This window comes from Cuculus canorus, chromosome 2 (genome assembly GCF_017976375.1).
Source record: "Cuculus canorus isolate bCucCan1 chromosome 2, bCucCan1.pri, whole genome shotgun sequence".
Lineage (NCBI taxonomy): Eukaryota > Metazoa > Chordata > Aves > Cuculiformes > Cuculidae > Cuculus > Cuculus canorus.
Window position 1 is genome coordinate 116,848,492 of NC_071402.1, and position 19,550 is coordinate 116,868,041.

At 39.4% G+C, this 19,550-nt stretch overlaps 1 protein-coding gene across 8 annotated transcripts in view; it reads left to right on the forward strand.

The window, feature by feature from the left end:
• The window catches only part of RBMS3 (RNA binding motif single stranded interacting protein 3), a 725,855-nt gene that overhangs the window by 437,459 nt on the left and 268,846 nt on the right, over window positions 1–19,550 (forward strand). The gene's annotated exons all lie outside the window — the stretch shown is intronic.

The following is a 19,550-nucleotide window of genomic DNA, read 5'->3' on the forward strand; positions in this document are numbered from 1 at the left end:
GGTAAAGTTAAATCAAATTAAAGAGTTAAATCAAGAGGATATTTGGCCATGAATAGTCTTATCATGTCTGTATTTTGGGGATGGAAAAAAAACTTTTGATTTTCATATGTTGAGGAGGTTTTTTTATTGTAAGTCTGATTAACCAAAGCACCTAAATGCTGATTTTACTCTAAGCATGTGGCTTAAGGGCTTCTGCTTTTGGATATCCTGACTCCATGAAAAACAATCTGATCAGACAGTATTTTGAGCCACAAGGAGCTTTCTGTGAAATAAGTTGAAAACAGCTCCTTAACCAGTGGAAGAGTAGAAGCACAAGCCTGTATAATCAGTAATGGTCCTGCTTTTATTACAGTGAAACTGCTGCCAATAAGTGAGACTGGATATTCAGTCTGCCAGCTGGCATCTTCTCTTCCCCTCTGAATTTTGATTATTTTTACAATAACGATAAAACTTTGTTTTACTGTAATACTTTGCATCTGAGGAGCTTGAGTGCTTTACATATGCACAATAATAGGTTAATTGGATTAGTTGGTCTAATTGCCAAAAGGTACATATAAATGTATTATTCCCATTTTACAGAACAAGAAATTGAGGCAGAAAGAGGTTAAGTTATAAGAAGGTCTGCAGCGTGTTTAGCATTGGTGTAGTGAAGGGAATAAAAAGGATAAGCTCAACTGATAAATAGGAAGGGTGATAAAATAAGGTAGCATTCCCTCTTCGGTCATCTAGGACTATCACTGAAAACTGTATCCTTCATTTGACCCTTCGTTTTGTAACCCTGTGAGCTGGACAAACCAGTGCTTCCTTTCTGAGAGGTAAGAGTAACTCCTCCAAGAGGAAGCTGAGCTAGAAATTCTTTAGAGATTTTTTTAAAGCAGTATTATTTTTGCCAGGAAGCTGGATGTAGCTGGTAAAGTTATGATGTGGAGAGGAGCTAAAAGAAGAAGAAAAAAAAAAAGGTCCTACCTAGGCTGTGTGAGGAGAGAAAATACTTGCGAGGCACTTGCTCTGCTAACCTGGGTCTGAACTAACCAGTTTCCTTGGGCCCTGCGGCAATATTGCTTCCAGCACCCAGGCTGCCTTGGTCAGAGCTCTTCCAGGGATCTCTGCACATTTCTACCCTGCAATATGGATATACATGGTGAGGTTTGCTTATATTGGGGGCAGGAGTGACCTCCAGCAGCAAAACAGCAAACCTGGTGCCTGTTTCCCTGTGACCGTAATGCAGCAGGCTGTTATTGATCTCTTGCTCGGAAACAGACTTTGCACGTGTGAAGTTACTGTCATTGTCCTTTTCTCAATTTACTGTCCTTGCCTGGCACAGAGAGATTTGGAAATTTCTGTGTATTATGTATAAAGCAGGTTATTGTATTTTAGATTCAAAACAGTGCAGCTGTCCTTGAAAGGGTACAGCCTGGGGAAGTAATAACGAAAATGGGCTTAAATTATTTTAGTTAAAAAGAGATTAAGGAATATGCTTTGATCTCCCATGGTAATGATGAAGATCAGCAGATGTACGGGAAGTCTGTGTTTCTTTCTTCCACTTTCTCTCAGTTTAGTAAGAGACGACTGAAATCTGCAATACTTTATGGGTTTCTGTACTATTTTTCAAAGAGAATCTCACTGAGGGTGAATGAAATGCTCATTTAATTGCGCCAGCCTAGTAGATACAGAGTTGTTTCCGCTAGGTAGCTATCTGTTGGGCGTCAGCCATAATCAGAGAATGATTACATCTGCATCTATGCAGTGACTTGTTTCTTCCTTGCTATGTCTTTATCAATCTATATTTGAATGTAAGTGGTAGTATGTACGTATTATTTAAATTTAAGAAGGCACTTCAGGGTTTAGTAGGGTGCTGAATACTATGAGCGATATGTAGTCAAAATGGTAAATTACACCAACTTGAAGTCCTGTTTTATTTAAGAGTTATTATGCATACATATAAAATTGTGCATCTTTTTATACTCCACCTACTTTATAAAGGGGAAAAAAAAAAAACTATGGGGAAAGGATCAATTGGTTTTAATTCATTCAGCTTCTTAAAATATACATATTAGCTCATTGCTGTAAAAAGATGTGAAGGAGCAGAAGCATTTGAGGCAAAAAAGTTCATGCATTCCAGCTAATACTCGCTTTTCATTGTATTGGCTCCCTGTGGTTTGCCTGCATGACCCAGCTGCAATGAATGGAATGGAGCAAGAGCAGTTTGCCCAAGTCTTTCCTATGTGCTAACAGGAAGAGTCAGTGGTGACAGTTGTACCCTTCATCATCACTGGGAGGGAAAGAAAGAACGACAACAAATGAGAACAATATTTGGCCCAAATTAGTTTTCCTGACCAGATGCTTGATATTTTTGTTCCAAAGGCCCCTGGCTCACAATGAAAATGAGCTAATCCCTATTAGGAAGTCTTTCTGGATTTTGACTGGGAAGTATTTGGTCTTGAATGAACGAGCTTTGAGAGACTCTTTTGTCCGTGTTTTGTTCTCATTAGCAGTGTTCTCATTAGTGGAGCCTTGTGATAAAAATGGTTACATTGCCCTAGTTTTTGCTTATCAGAACTAAAATCTAGTGCCCAAGTGTCCCTGATATTTTTTCTCCTTCCTTATCCACCTATGCTGTGCCTTGCATGAGTGCCTCGCTGCCCTGTCCCTTCCTCTGCATACAATCCCAGCATGAGAGTCTCGCCCTCCTTTCCCTTCCTTTATTCTGTCTTTGGCACATGCCATGAGCTGGCTCTTGCTTGATAAAGGCTGAATAGTGACACTTGCAGAGGGAAATGTTCACCTTGCCCTGTTTTGGAAACAAACACAAAAGTCTCAGTTTGAATGCTGGTTTCTCTGGACTCTGTATGTAAACTGCAGAGAGAAACTCCTTCAGAAGGTGGTTCAGAAAATGAATCTGGCATTGGTGCTCTGAGATGTCCTATGAAGGTACTGCTCTCCATTTCCACTGACACATGAGGAACCTGGGGCTCCCACCCTCCTAAACATTGTCTGAAGCTGGGCAGACTTGTGGTTTGGAAGCTGAGCTGTCGTTAGCTGTGCTCTGGTGGATGAATTTTCTCCTGTAGCAACACACTTGGAGAACCAAAATAATAATCTTCTGATATATGTTCCTTGGATAAAAATTAGTTATTTTAAGTGTGTCCAAAAACTTCCAAGGCCCCAATTCTGTCTTAAGTGTTTTCTAGCTTTGTTTATGGTACTGAAGCAAGTGCCTGTGAAACAAGTTGCAGCAAGGAACCATTGCAGCAGGCAACCAAAGGCTGTGACACCAGCATAGTATTGGCTTTCTCACACTGCCCTAGAAATGTGCTGCAACGCTAAACTCCAGCATCCATTAAGATAAGGTTTCAGTTTCGTTTTGCTGTGCCCTTGACCCTTCACCTTGGACTAGGTTGTCCTTATGTTGGGGTCTGTTTGCAGCAAAGACTCACCTGAAGCAGCTAGACTGGATCTTACAAAGCTAGTTAATATGTCTGGATGTGTTGAAAAGACAGCATTTGAAATGCTTGGGCTTGTTCATGAAAACAATTTTCTGTGTAAGTACCTAGTACTTTCTGTTTCTGATTTATCTAGGATTTCTGGCCTTTTCTCTGTCTAAAACTCCTTTTAGTAGGAAGACTCTAATGATATTTTGGCAAGTGTACTCCCAATTTTGGATAAAACCAGTAAGTACAGAAACATATTGGACAAGAAAAATAATGGATGTAGTATACTCACTTTTTTTTCCTAGCTGAAAGACAGTTTCAATTCCAAGTAAAGATTTGACTTAGTTTTCACTTTATTTCTTCCCTAATTGGTTCCTTTGTTGCACTATCATTTCAAAACAGGCCCTTCTGCCTACTTTTCACCTTTTTTCAAAGCCCTTGTGTTTTTTATTGGATTCTTAAGATATCTGTTGCCTCTGTCGTTTCCCTGTTTCAACTAAAGAAGCTGGTTTGGTTTTGTTTTTTTTTTTTTACTGTTTCCATCTTAATAGCTGAAATCAGCAGACAAGGGAAATCAGGGGCTGGGGAGGCTAGAAAAACAGGCTAGGAAAGAGGAGATGATGGAAGAAAATGACAGAAATATAAAGTGCAGTAAAGGGAAGATCTGTTTGAAACATAGCAGGAAGTATGGGAAAACCAGAAAGTGTAGAGAGAAGAAGCAAACAAACAGAAAAAAATTACATTGCCAGAGCATGAGGTCTTCACTGTCTTCTTGCGTCTGTTGCTATGATTATGTATTTGCTGGAAGCATACAGGATTCTATGGAAACATCTTCCTTGTTGCCATTCCTGTATAGAATTATTCCTTTGAAATGACGTTTAGGAGTGGAAAAGTAATTAATCAAGCGATCTTCCTAGCCTATGCATGAGTCTTTCTCTTTTTAAGTAACCTTAGAGAAGCAGGGAGGGGAGGAGCTGGAAAGTGAAGAATAGGAGTCATCATCTCAAGGCTGGAAAGAAAATGGACAAGGCTGTCTGGAAAAAAGCAATAAAAAGAACAGCCTACCAGAGAGCTACCTAACACCAATATATCTCTAAATAAAAAGGGAAAATATGGTTATATGTGATTTGTTAAATAGGAGAATGTAAATGAAAAAAAAACCAACAAAACGCAACCCCCCAAAAAGCTAGTGACGTTTAAAATGTTTGTTTTCTACTTTATATTATACATATAAAAATAAAATGAGAGCTTAGATGAAACACTATTTTGTTTGTGCTTGTTTGGATGGTACGATGGCCAGAAATTGTTTGTTTCAAGGGAGTCTGCTTCACTTCTTTGTTCCACTGTGAGAACAAGTCTCTCATACTGTTTGTGTCTCAAGAGCTATGCCAGAAGTCTGCAGTTCTTGTCTTCTTGCTCAGAACCGTTTTGCTTGGCTGTAAGCATAAAAGCTCTAGGGAGGCACTGTCTATTAACGCTAATTCTGTTTCAGCCTTATCCAATGCTTTTTTTTTTATCTTTTGTGTGGCTCTCTTGCACTGTGTAGTTTGGCTGTAGTTATAATCCATGTGCCTCTGGCTTATGAAATGTGCTGGTTCGGTTGCTTTCCAGTGGCCATAGTCCATACACTCTTTCTCAACATCCTGCAGAGTTTAGATGTATGTGCTGATCTAATCTGACCACCTGCATAGAATCAGCTACAGAATTTTGTGTAGCAATCCCAGTAAATCCAGTTTGAGCATGGCCGGTACTGGCTATGAAGCGTAGCAGAAGGGGACAGTGGAGATCTCTAAGCAGATTGTGCAAGAACTGGGGTTCTCAAAAGCTCCTGAGCATCTAGTACCACACAGTGCTACACTGTACTGCGTAGACCTCTCCAAACTAACACTGAAACTAGTGGCACGGTGGTACTCCCTAGATCTTTTTATATCTGATGAGAAACAGGCATAGATATCCTGGAAGGACCATACTGTTGATGCTCTGTGCCATGTAGGGGTACTAACTTGTTCACTGTTGGTGGGAAGGTCTCTGATGGAGGCTGGTGTGAGCTGCTATGCCTGCTGCATTTCAGAAATGCAAGAGCACAAAATCCCATTGACTTCCAGAGGCACTTCTAGAAAAGCTGCTGATTTATTGGAGTATTTCTGATAGTCTCCCTCTAATTGTCTTCTTTTGTGGTCTGTGAGGGTTGTTGCTGTTGCCACTGCTTCGGAATGGTGATTTGTATTATGGGAAGTCCTGGAGATTGTAAGGAAACCAAAGCACTGTGGTTCTGCATACTCTCTGCACATGTAATAAAAAACAGGCCTTGCCCCAAGATCTTACTGCAACAGGCACTTTTTTGTGATGTTCTACAGAGAAAAAGTGTATATTGGGGGAATGATTTTATTCAGATTCTTAAGAGGATACAGTGATGAAGAGCTTCGATGCTACACACAGTATCTGGGAAGATATCCAAAAAGCCCAGATGTTTAGTCTTCAGTGGCTTCATTTTAAGCTATTAAATGTGGAGTTTATTTTTTGGTTGGAAGCTGACTTTTCCTCAGTTTTCCTAACGTACACTGAAATGTTGACTTTCGTGAGGGAAGCTGGATTCTGTTGGTTAGCCTGCTAAACAAGTGCAATGGACTTGTGCCACATCTGTGCATTAGCATTGGGATTGCATGATTTGCTGGGCATTTTTTTTTAAAGGATTTTCATTTTCATTATCTGGGGAAAAAATGCCTTAATGCAATAAATGTAGATTTCCTCAGTGACAAAATGCCTGTAAGGAAGATGAAATGGACATGCCAAGTTAGATGTAGTTGAAATGTAGACTAAGGAATGGAAAGGCTGCCTGGTACTGTAGCCTGTCTCCAATCGTGTCACACCATCATGTTTAGCATGGGATCCTTCATCTGCCCCATCTGTTTGTTCCTAGGTAAAGGCAAAGAAAAGCTACTTCTTTTTCATGTGCAGTGTTTGTCCCAGCCATGCAGGGAGAGAAAAAAAACAAAAACAAAAAACAAACAAATAAAATGAGAGAACAGGATGGTATGAGTTGTAGTTGACTAGAAGTTTTCTTCTTTCCAAATACCTTTCATATCTGTTGTTGGAACGTCATAGTGCCTTCAGTGCGAGAGAGGGCACTAGGGAGGGTGAGGCTGTTGCACTAGATATGCACGACTAGATATGAGAGCAGCAGTCCCCATTTCCTTCAAAGGCCCCAAGCCAAGGGAATGCTTGAATTAGACACTTGCTGCCCTGAGAGTTGAGAACACAAGGATTATTTTTTCCTTTTCCAGCCAAATATAACAAGCAGGTTCTTGATCCCCTCATCTTCCCCTTTAGTAGTGAAAAAATGTATCTGCTCTCCGGGTCATATAACACAGTATCATAGAAACATAGAATCATAGAATAGTTTGGGTTGGAAGAGACCTTAAAGATAGTCTAGTTCCGACCCCCTGCCATGGGCAGGGATAAATCCCAGGAGATCAGGCTGCCTAATGCCTCATCCATCCTACCTTATAGAAATACCCAATACAGGACCTTCAGATGGCATAATATACATAAAAACATGGATATGCCATCTCCCAATTCGTGCTTCACCTGCCTGTGTCACCTGATGGAAGCTCTGGAAGAAAAAGTATCAGATATGATCCAGAAATACAAAATAGGGACCACGAAAATGGCAGCAGCTTGCTGCCTTACTGATATAAGGCTGCCATCTCTATGTGATAGAAATGGGATGGGCTGCCTTTTGCAGACACCCTTTTTGTCGTAGGTTCTGAGTAAATCTGTCTGTTTCCGTTAATTTTTTCAGCCAACTAGTACCTCATCATCTTACTCCCCAGGCTTCCTCACTGTTTCCAGGGTCTAATAATGCTATGGGAAATTGCTTTCCTTTTCATTTGGTCACAAAAATGGCTTTGAGAGCAACAGGCCAGGGATAAGATGAGCAGCCTGCAAATTTGGTAGTACAATATTTATACTATAACAAAGCAGAACCATGCATGATGGATATTCATCTGGCTAATTCTTCCTGTTGACAAGAAGCAGACATTCAGTTTCAAAACATTTACACACCTCTTCATTGACAACACCAATGTGTATTTGGTGCCTGCAAAGGAGTGTGCTGCGGTCCCATTAACTATTGGCTGTCTTGCCTGCTATAACGAACAAAGACCAAGTGACCAACCAAGATCCCCCACACAGAAGTATGTGAGATTCAACACCATTTCTTGAAAGACTAAAAATAATTTTAGATCACTGGTTATTTATTTATTTGACAGTGTATGAGGATCCTACCGAGCATTTAAAATGTATTTTTCTCTTTATAGGCATTTTAGCTTCATAGACAAAACATGTTTGCTGGGTGTATGTGTCCTGGCAAAGCTCCTTCCTGCTTTCTGTTTCATTTTGATTTATTTGATGTATTAAACTGATACAGAACCTCACTTTCATTTTTAAAAAGAACGCTGTATCATGTAAATTCCCTCTTCCCCTTCATATCTTCTATTATTAAGCACTGAAATCCATATCTTTCTCTAAACTGGCTTCATGGGGTGAAAGTTGCTCTCCACTGTATATTTGGCCTTCCACTGGCGATGTATGTCAGTGAGTTTACTCTTTAGTTAAACTTTTAAGGTTCTCCAGAGTCCCTAAACAAAATGTTTTTACATTTAGAAGATATCTGAACATTTAGGAAGAACTACTGAGGGTAGTTATTACTGGTATGGCTCCTTGTTCATATTATTATGGTCTAGATGCAGGCTTGGACATGTCAATCAGAATCATTGACCCAGGTACCTCTCTCTTTCTAACATATTTACCAGTTTTCCCGTCTCATCTTTAATGATATTGCTACCAAAACTCCCTTGATAGCTGCTTGTTACACAAAGTTGGGAAGCATTGAGCAATTACACAGAAAGGTAATTAGATGATCCTGAAGACCGGATTGGGAGAAACAGGGAACAAGTCTAATAATAAAATCGGCTACTTAGGAAGTAATAGGAAAAACCCTGTGTGGGAAGTTGGAAGTTTATCTATAACCAATAAAAGAAAAGGAAGAAATGTTAGATTATTTTGTAAGCATCATGCCAAAAATGGGCACAGCTATTAAGGTAACAAATATGGCATAAGGATATATCAAGTGAGATCCTTCCAGTAGGTAAAGGGAAAAATTACAAAAAGTGTGAGAGTCATTGGTGTGACCCCATGTGGTAATCTAGTGTAGAGTTATAGTAATCCACTTTCCAGAAAGACCCAGGATGCCTCTTCCAATCACATATTTCTGCCTTCTCCCTTTACAAGGGAAGAAGGCTTGCTGTAGACGTAAATTTCAGTACACAAGAAGCTTTCTACACATTGGCATTTGTGCACAGGGAGTTGTCCTTCTGCTGGTTTGACCTCATGCCTCACAGTCATCATCCAAGCAGCTTCGGTATGGCCTCCGGATCGCTCTCCTCAACACACCTTAGTGAAGTGTGACTTATGTACTGTAACAGCAGGTGATTTTAAATGCATGCTTAGAGTCAAAGTAGCACTAAAAAGCTACCTTAAATCACAGAAAGAAAGGTCTTCACTTAAGATTAAAACATTATATTATTTATTTTATTCTTTTTTTGTATTTTTGAAGTTTGTAATTTATAGTGATAGGAAAAATTCTACAGGTTCAGAAACTCAGGTTAGGTTAAAAGCCACCATTTCCACCACTTTATCTGCATGTTCTGCTTACTTAGATTGTTTTTCCTTCTTAGCCTGGAAAACGAATAGCCATTTCTGGGGTCCCATAATAATAGCATTTTTGAACTTCAGGCTAAGGATAGCTTTGGTAGATACATGACAAGAGGCTCAGAAGGCGCAATTGGTGTTTAAATGTTAAAAGATCTATTGCAAGAGAAAAAGAACAACCTATAAACAGTGATGAAGAGTATACCTATAACACTATAGGAATACTTAAATTCTGATTGTATGAAATACTGTGTAAGACCAAAAACATTGGGCACTGAATCTGTACAGTATCTTTAATATATTTGTTTTTTTTTTAATTGACCTGTGTATTGTAGCCTGCTCTGTGCTACCCATCCCTGCTGTGCTTCCCTTCCAAAGCACAGGTGTAATACTGTTTGTGAGCACCAACTATTTCTTGAAAGCATACCATTGTCTTGCTCAAAAGGTCATTATGGTGATGGTGGTATCAAGATCCTTTTCTTAGTACAGAATCATGAAATATTCAGAAGGTATTGCTCATCTCTGCCTAAAGCTCCAAGACATCATGAGTGTTGATGGCTTGGAATAGGAGCTCTTTGCATGTTATCCAAAATGTTTATCATAGCAAAGGTTGACATGCCAGAATTGGCCAACTGGCAGGAAATAAAACATTTCACTTCTTGGGAAAGTGCTATCACTTTGCTGCCTTTTAGAAACTATAGATGTTTTCTGAATTACAATTGGTTTGCATAAAGAACATAAATTGCTGTGCTCTTTATCACTGCTTACTGTATGACAAATACACAGTCCAATTTTTCAAGTGTGGTGTCTTGAAAATGAATGTGTGTTTGAAATGAAAACCATCTCAGTACTTGAACATCCTCCCTCTGGAACAGGCTGGATAATAACATGTTCATCACGTAGGGTTATTTTAATATTTCCTGAAGCCTGCACAAGATGCTTTCTATTTTCTTGTCAAAACATACTGAAATGAAAATTATTTTTAATAAAGTACAGTAATCTCAGTGTGATCACCAAGTGCATCTTTCTATGTCAGATTGTTTCTTTCTACTTGCAAGCATTTGCAGTTACTTAATGTTATGATTGCTGAGCAATCCAGTGTTGGGAGGAAGAGAATGGAATATTTCATTTCTGAGAATGAGCACCGGGTCATACAGTACATCCTCCTTTGCCTCCTAGAAGAGTGTCATTGTTTAAACCTAATGCTGGAAGAATTACCTGCTGAAGGACTAAATTTCCTCACCCCCCAGCTCCCAGAATTCCATTGCTTATTTCCATAGGTATCCTACACTGAAAGTAGAGCTCCATTGATATTCTGGTTTTCCATGTCTGTCTATAAATCTCTGCTGGAGTGCCATACCACATACCATGCCTGAAAGGTGCTTAGCATGACAATATTAATGCTTATTTCTAACTAGTCCATGGGAGTGCTGGAGTTGGTCTCATAGCTCCTTAGTTATATGCTCTTTTGTTGAACTGCTGGTGGATAACATGCTTAGCTTCAAATAAACTGAGGTAGAGTATTTAGAAGAGAAAATTGCTTGTCTACATAGGCACTGGGAGCTTTCAGAAATAATGGCTGAATGATTTTTTTTCTAAACTGTTTCTGTACACCAGGTTTTTTACTCAAATCGCTCAGCTCTAAAATAAGTGATGGACAAATCTCCAGAGATTTGGGTTCATATCTTACCCAAACATTATTCAAGCTAAGTAAAGCTCTGGAGTCTGCATAACTGAGCATGAAACCTCAGAAGAACAGACTTTCTCATGAGAGTGTCAATGTTTCCTGCTGGCTGGAAATACCAAGAAAATAGTCTTTCTTGTGGTATTTTGGAACTTCAACATCTGGACATCGATGTAATAGAGAGGAAAGCAAATTTGAAAAATAATTGTTAAAAAAGTGAACCCTTTTTCACTTTGGGGTGTGAGATTTCTTTTCCAGTTTTGCAGCAAAGCTATTAATTGATATCCTAACTCTTTTATCTAAAAGTAGGAGATCTTGAGCTGAAACTGCAAGTTCTGGCTGCTTTGTTCTGGATATTGCAAAATATTATCACTCCTGAGTCACCAAGTGGTTCTTCAGTCAAGGAAAGAAACTGCTATTGTATCATTGCCTCCCTTTTATGTAAATATGTAACTAAACACTGCTCTTGGAGTACTTGTTTTTTAGGAGAACAGTCTGCTTTCTTCAATCACCGCTTCAAGTGTGAAATTTAGCTCAGCTGCAGAGCCACAATGAATGTCTTATGCTAAACAAGTTTAGTAAAAATAATCTTAATGATTTCATTATGCAACTAATACACCAGTAAGAAATGTTATGGTAATAAGTGTAAAATGAAATCATGTGTTAGTTTATATGGAAAATGTAGACGGGGGCTATCCCTGTGTTTAAAAATAGAATTAATCTTTGATTTGGATTTTGACAGTGAATCAATGGGACTTGCAGAGCAAGTCACTTCCAAAGTTAAAGAAGGAAAAGTGTGTTTATCTCTTGTCCTTCTGCCACTGCAAGATTTACAATATGTTCTCTTCTGTATTCAGTTCATATTTAGTAACTCAAGCAATGAGTTTTCCATCATTGACTTTGTATGATTAATCCAAGTTCACGCTGTTAGCAGAATACCAGGAAATATTTCTCAACTTCCCTTTCAGTTTATTTTCAGAAACATTTTCGTTCTTTGACAGGTCCTCGTGAAGTCTTACGATTCTCTTTTTATACTAGTCCCATGCTGCAATTTAGTTGCCCTGAGGTACTGATTCACATCGGGGTTCACTTTTGAGACCTCAAACACTTGCCATATTGTTAGGGATAATAGAGTTCTGCCACTTGCAAAATCTGGATTTTTATGGCTAAATTTGTGCACTTTCCAGAATTTTCTCCTATTTGCCAGTCTTCATGGTTTTGAATTGCCAGGAATGCAGTGTTAGTGAAGAAGGAGGGTTGTCAAGTGCGATATCACTTTCTTGATAGGTATATAAGCTAAATTTGTACTTACCCTCTCCTCCTTACCCTTGTTATTGCAACAATATTTCACAAAGAGCTTTTGTCAGTTTTCAGGTCTGCTTTTGTTCTTTCAGAGAGTATGTTTTTGGAAGGATTACTTTCCGGAAGAATGCATATACATATGCATATACATATAGTTATTTATTTATTAAATAAATACTTATTTTCCTCATACCAGAATCTTATTGGTTTATTTGTAATGTTACCTTTACTCATCAGAGATTGAAAAAAATGCTTCAATTTAGTAACATTTTAAAATACAAGAAAAAATGTTAAGAGAAGATGAACTGCCCAGAGAGGGTGGCTCATGGAATCGCCTTCTCTGAAGATATTCAAAACCCGCCTGTACACGTTCCTGTGCAGCCTGCTCTAGGTGAACCTGCTTGAGCAGCGGTCACTTCCAACCCCTACCATTCTCTGATTCTATAATCATCACAGGTTCTGTACTTTAGTTTTGCATGTAACTATTACCATTAATTGGTTGTGCAACTAAGAATAAACTGCATTCATATACACTGCGTTTAAATCAAAGTAATTGAATGTTCAAATTAAGAATGTGTTTGCAAACAGATGTCTAAAAAGTTGTTTGTTAGTTACCTATGATGCTGTTTTTCTCTTGTTATGTTGTTATAAAGGGGATTGAAATAATACAAGAGGTAAAAGCAATCATTGCAGGAATATAATCAAAGTGACAGTTTTGTGTCGTATTTCCATATCAAGCTAAAGCAAACAAAAAAATTCAGTTATATATGCATACTTAACAATGTAGGTGTGTCTCTGGGGAGTGATCTGAAATGAAGGGACTATCTTTTCTTTCTCACATTTAAGACTCTCCATTTCCAATTATTTTTCTAACTATATATTAGCTGTTTTAATTAAAAGGTGATGATTCACCACTTTCTAGCCACCGAGAACATTTTTATAAAGTGTAGGGGTTTAAAAATAGTAATAATGTGGACTGTTTTACTATTACTCTGAGCATTTGGAGCTGTAAGAATATTTAAGCACAATTTGAACAATGAAAGCAAAAGCTGTTTTCAGTAATTTTGTGTTCAAGGGTGATTCAACCTCTTTGCTTGCTAACTCTAATTTTCCAAGGCTTATAAGACTTCAATTTGATTCTTTATCTAGGCATAAAACAATGTCTGAAAATTGCATAGTAAATTACTAGATAATCACTTTTTTTGTGGACTACCTGATTGTCAGAATGAATACTGCCTTTTCAGGAGACACTCTAAATAAGTGCTGGGCAAGATTCTCATGAAATCCAAGTGGTTTCATCTAAGTGTGAAGGAGAAATGCCTCACCAATTGTTCTATATTTCCTAAATTGCATATATATATTAGTGTTTATGTAAAGATTTTGTGCTGGTGTTTTCAAATGTATACATCCATGTATACGGATATGTCTGTAGGTAGCGTCATGAAGTTAAAAATATAATAATTTTTTATAAATGTATTTTATTTCATGGCTTCAACAAGTAGATTTGACTGCTGCACCTTCTCTAGGCTTTTATTCCTCTCCCTCATCACAGCCCCTTGTTTGGAGTGATTTTAAATTTCCAAATTCTGAGCAAGATTAACAAAAACCCTAATGAAAAAAAGCAAGTATTGTCTTAAGGTGGCTGTATCCTTCTTTTTGTCCAAAGGGCCTACACTTCTTGAAGATCAAACATGTATGATATGTCCAGTCTTGTCTGTTCTGGATTTCAGATCTGATATATTGAATTCTAAACAGAGAGAAACAAGGACTGGGAACTTCATTGTGGTAAAAAGGCATTATGTCCTGGTGGGAAGCAGAGTTCCAAGTGGTCTGGCATATCAGGCCTAGAATAACAGTTTTAAGTATAACAAAATTGTTGTAATTACACATAAGCAAATTTAGGTTTATCTTTCAAAAGAGGATTCTCCACTATTATGCAATTTTATGGAAAATTAATGCAAATTTTATATTGCCAAAAAAAGTCATTGTGCCAAAGTCAGACACGCCAAGGAGGGAGAATGGCAGAGCTGAAGACCCTCTGTAGAGACCTGCAGGACTTGAAGGTTGTGTAGGGAAGCTGTCGGTCCCTGTTTCCCATCTGTCAGGTTGGATGTGCTCTGTCAATTCATAGTTGTTAGCTAACAGAAACAAAGCATTGAAACTTCTGCTGAAGTGTGTTGTTTGACTTCAGTGGAACCACAAGAGCTCCCCAGTAAGTATAAGCTGCCCATCACTGTATTTAGATGCTTTATTCTTTTTTTAAATAATGAGATCAGTTACGTGGGCACATTAGTTGAATTAATATAGAGTCCATGCCAGACTCTTGGCTGGGTGCGTGAGCTGTTCTCTCCTTTCTCCCTGTACGTATGGTGTTATAAAATGTGGAGTGCTAGCTGACTTGAAGCGATTTAAAGCAGCACCTGACCAGAGGTCAGATGTGATGTTTGGCCTTGTGTCAGGGTGAAGCTGAGAGTTCACTAGCCCCAGTTTATCCTCCCTTGTTCATCATGGCTTCTCCTTTCTTAGCCCTCCTGCTGGAGGTTGTTGCCAGTGTGAGCTCCAGCTCAGCTGTGGGACAAGGCACTCCGCACCTCACTCTTCTGAGAAAGCAGCATGTTTCTCCTGCTCTTTTTTTTTTTTTAATTCCTTTTATTTTCACCTGGGTCATCAGGACAGAGCTGGGATGAGTGCAGAGCTGTGCCTGGCTGAGTGCTTCCCCTTCAATCCCTGTGGTCATGGGGCGGTGGGCAAGCTGGTTTCAGAGGGCAGCGCCAGGAGGAAGGAGAGCAGGAAGGTGGGCAGAGCCAGTCTGGCGCGGGTGCGGATTAGTTCAGCAGCCGTAACAGCTCCCTTTCTGATGGCATCAGCAATGTCTTCCGCCGATGGAAAAAGTCTTCCATGCAACAAAGCGCTGTGGTCTGCTAGATGTAAGTAGTAATTGGGGGACCAAACTTCCAGGACACCCTGAAACCTCTGTTCCCATTTGCTTCCAGTAACTAACGCTGCTTTCAGCAGTGGCAAAGGAGCAGCCAGGACCTTGCTCCCATCATGAAGTGAGTGGAGCTCCCTGGAGGCAGACTGTGAAGCCCACGTGTGCCAGCAGGAGCTGGCCTTTGCTGTGTGCCACCGCTCCAAGGCTGCACCATAATTGTGGGAACCGCAAATGGCAGGCAGTCCCTGAAATTATTTGGCATTACCCTTAAGTACCTGATCAGTCAGAGCAATTCAGAGTTTGATGTCTAAGAGCTCTACACACCTGCAATTACTTAAATCTACAAAATTGCACCCATAGGTATTTGCAGGCACAAAAATGTTGGCATAAAATTAGAGACCATTTCCTAAAACCTGTGCCTAAATTTTGATGATATACTATATGAGGGGTTGTTATTTTGAAATGGATTTGCGGAAAGCAATTGAAAATCTCCAGGCATCCCATCTGTGTTTAAAGTAACAACAATAACAAAACTTTAAATTAGCATAGGAGATTTAAGACATTTCAGGAAAACATTGATTAAATCTGCCAATGAAATGAATGTGTTTGGCGAGTGACCTAATTAGTGTATACTCGGTTCTTTTTCACTGCACTGCTTACCACTAATTGCTGTTCTGCTGGTCTTCTGACAAGTAAGAAAAAACAAGGATGAGGGATTTGTTGAGGAAATAGTGACATTCAGTTTTAATTCATTTGAACCTGCTGCCAAGCTTAATTATGGAACTGAGAAACTGAGACTGGGAGGCCCCCAGCCGTTTAGGTTATAGGAGACGGAGATGTTTAGTGTCTGCCAATGTATTTGGGTAGCACTTAATGCAGCTAGCTGTAAACTTGTGCTTGCTGATGCTTAGCTGTTTTCTTTCCTTCATGGGTACAAAACTACTGGGTTTATTCATTCAGTTTATTTATTTACCTCTAATGGCGTCAGGCCAAAAGAAAATTACAGGTGTTTTCTTTCTTAGAATAAAGATTTAACAATTAATCCAGGTAGCCTTTTCTTCAGGTTTTGTGCGTGTGTGTTTCTGTGTACAAACTAGTAATATTTCATTCTGCAAAAAAACCTCAAGATCCTGGAATACTTGTAGCATTGAAGTGCCAAAGTCACCCTTAGTATAAGTACACTTGAGGTGAAGGGCTCACATTAGGGATAAATTCCCATCTCTCAAAGCAGCAGGAGATAATGCAGCTTTCCCCGTTTGCGTTAGGAGATCTTACAGGAAAAGGGAAGCATGCCTTGTGGAAAAAAAAAAAAAGGGAAATAGTTTTGGTTTTGGTTTCCTGTGGTGATGATGGATTCTTGTGAGCAGAGCCTGAAGGTTCTGGTTTAGAATCCGAGTGCGTTTTTCATTATGTTCTGCACAAAAACTTGGGAGCGGGGAGGAGGAAGTATAATCCATTGACCAAAATATTTACGAGCCAGTGTACACAAACAAAAAAAAAAGGACAAGAAGAAGAAAGCTGTGGAATTTGAAGCTGGCAGAGGGTGGGGCTGGTGGGGCCTGCATTTGTTTTTAAAAGAGGAAAAAGAAATGTAGACATTTTCTTAGAGCTGCGGCATCCAATTGGCAGGCCCTGGTCTGAATCCCTCCCAGGGGATGCTTTGAGTCAGCCTGCTGCCTTTTCCCAAGAGGAGCCAGGGAGCAGTGATTTGAGGAGGGATGGGTGCCTGAGCAGCCAAACCCACCCATGTTGCACCTGCCAGGGGCGGCCACAGCAGCTTGGTGGGGCTGGAGAGGAGGACAGCTTGAGCCTGCTTCTGCCACAGCCTGGGCAGGAGGGAAAGACTTAGCATGGGGAGTTGGGGATTTGCTTATGCTACAGGAAGAACTGGAGGGCATGTCCCAATACCCAGCTTTAGCTTCCATGGGGCCTCAACTTGATCTACCCTGAAAAGAATATTAAAAAAATCCCCCACAAAACCAAATGAACTATTCCCTGCCCCAAACCAAAGGAAAAAAAAATAACCAGCTCTACTTTGTTAGTTGCCCAGACAAAAAAAAAATGAAGTGAGATTATAAACAAAAGAAATGTCACTAATGTAGGCTATAAACATCTACATGGAAAAACATAAACTGTACAAAAAGGCAGCATGCCTAGTTTTGTGTTATAGAGCATTGCAGGGTTCTTGTAAGGATACTTGAATGCTGAAACAGCCTGGGAACTTGGCTTTCCTTGCGGCAGATTAATGTTCTTTGGACAAATTTGCAGCCACGGAGTGATTTTGTCCTGATGTTCTGTATGTAGTGGAGAGATGTGTTGGGAGGGGAGAGGGCCAGGAAAATATACTTGGAATGAAAATGAACTTGAGGGAAGCAAAAAGAGCAACTTTGCAGTGAGGCTGGGAGTAATATTACTAATAATAGTAGAATGCATAATGGGCAGCTAAAGATGCAAGGTTTTTGTCTGGAGACTCTTAGTGGATTTCTGATACGGTTATATAGCCTCTTGTGCCCATTGAATAAATGCTTAGAAGATACTTATGGCTTTAAATATTATGGACTGATATTGATCTTCAATAATTCACTATGTTAGATATACTCAATCTCTGTAGTATAACACCAGAATATTCTTAAATGTTATGGTTTATTTTTACAAACAGAACTAACTTGGATGTGTATACTTACTGTGCTATCTAGAAAGTCATATGAAAAGTAATTTCCCTTCTATTACTGCATACATGAAGCCTGCACCGTACACTGATATAAATATCAAAATCTAACTCTATTATCTGTTTTTAATGCCAGTATTAAAACTTATTTTTGCATCTATACTTCCTAGTTTTCAGATATGAACGCGGTGACAATTAAAAAGAAATTTAATCTCCTGAGTAGAGCACCTTGCCATCCTAATAATTTACTTTGTGTTTTATCCAAGTCATTCCATGACTTCCCAAGGCATTTCAAGTTCCCCACTTGGCAGCTCTGGCTTCTTGTCACGATCTCTCATCTAGCAAGATGGAAGCTGCTTCTAACGTATCTCGTCCTTCCTCCCAGAAGCTGCTCTCCCAAAGGGCAGAGGTATTGGAGAAATCCAGGGAGGACTCTTGCTCTCTTGTAGCACGCTTTTTGGTTCAAAGCAGCTTGACCTTCACTGCCACTCTGCAGTGAAGAGAGAGCTTGGATAACACTGCAAAGCCAAGTGTGACGTCGAACAAGCTAATTTAAAAATGGCATGCTCAGTAGCAAGAAAAAGGGAAAATGAAATGGGGGGAATATAAGCAGGTAAAAACGCTCTCCACCTCTCCAAGCTGACCAAACTTCAGTGCATTGCTTCATGATGGCGTTTATTAGATTTGCTGTCCCAGCCTACATTTGTTCTAGGCTTTTCCTCAATTCGTAGTGGTGCCCTACCAAAAGAATTCACCTGAACCAAACCAGAAAACTGAGAGAATAAAAGAATAGAAAGGGTCAGATCTTGATTTTGTTATCAAATTAGTGCTTTTCATACTTTTTAAGTCAGCAGTTTTTGGTTGTTTCTTTTCTCTGATTTCCCTTTCATTTTCTTAAAACTTTGTGAATGAGAATTAAGCTAAGAAAAGAAAAAAGTCTGCGTGCACAAAATTCTTTTATCATTGGACTAAACCCTGCATACATACTGAAATAATAATAAAAGAGATGTTTATAACTTGAGGGACAAGGTGATCGCAAGCATGCACTCTTATACCTAGGTTTGGTGTAGAGAGGAAGGCAATAAGGCCTCCCAGGAGCAGGAAGAAAGGCTGGCAAAAGAAATAAAAATGGATATGGCAGGAAAGCATATCTGTGGTTGCCTCCCGTATGATGTGTATTGACCTAGTAAATGGAGATGTCTGCAAAGGAGCTGCTATGCTATAAATACACTTGTGCAAATATTATTGAAGCTTTTCAGTTTTGTCCATATGGCTTCCCAGGGAGATGCCAAAGAGGTGGCCCCTGGCCACAGTTTGTCCGAGCAGCACGTGCCTACCTGCTCTGTAATTGCTTAATAAGATGGCAGCTGGAATTTTCCCTGAATGGATTGTGCAGTACATGCAGCTGCCTAAATAGGTGCTTGGTGAGATTTTTTAAGTCTTTCTAACTCTGTTGAAATCTTTATAAGCAACACATTTGAATGGTGTTGAAGATCAGAGATAGCTCAGTGCTTGAAAGTTGTGAAAAGTCCATTCCTTGTCATCTTTGCCCTCCTTTGTATCTTTAGGAAAATAAAAATGCTTCCAGAGTTGTTGATATTTAGTAGGAGCTTAACAGCACTGATCTTGCTTGAACGTATCAGTCTTGCTGGTTAAAGGAATCAAAAATGAAGAGGGAAGAAGAGAATATAGGAAGTGACTGGCTGATTAATAAACTAAACTGATGCAAATACTGGGAGTAGGAAACGACTTAAAAGCAAATGATTATCCCTTGCCAATCCTTAAGATCTAAGCTCACTAAGCTGCTGTTCAGCTGATACC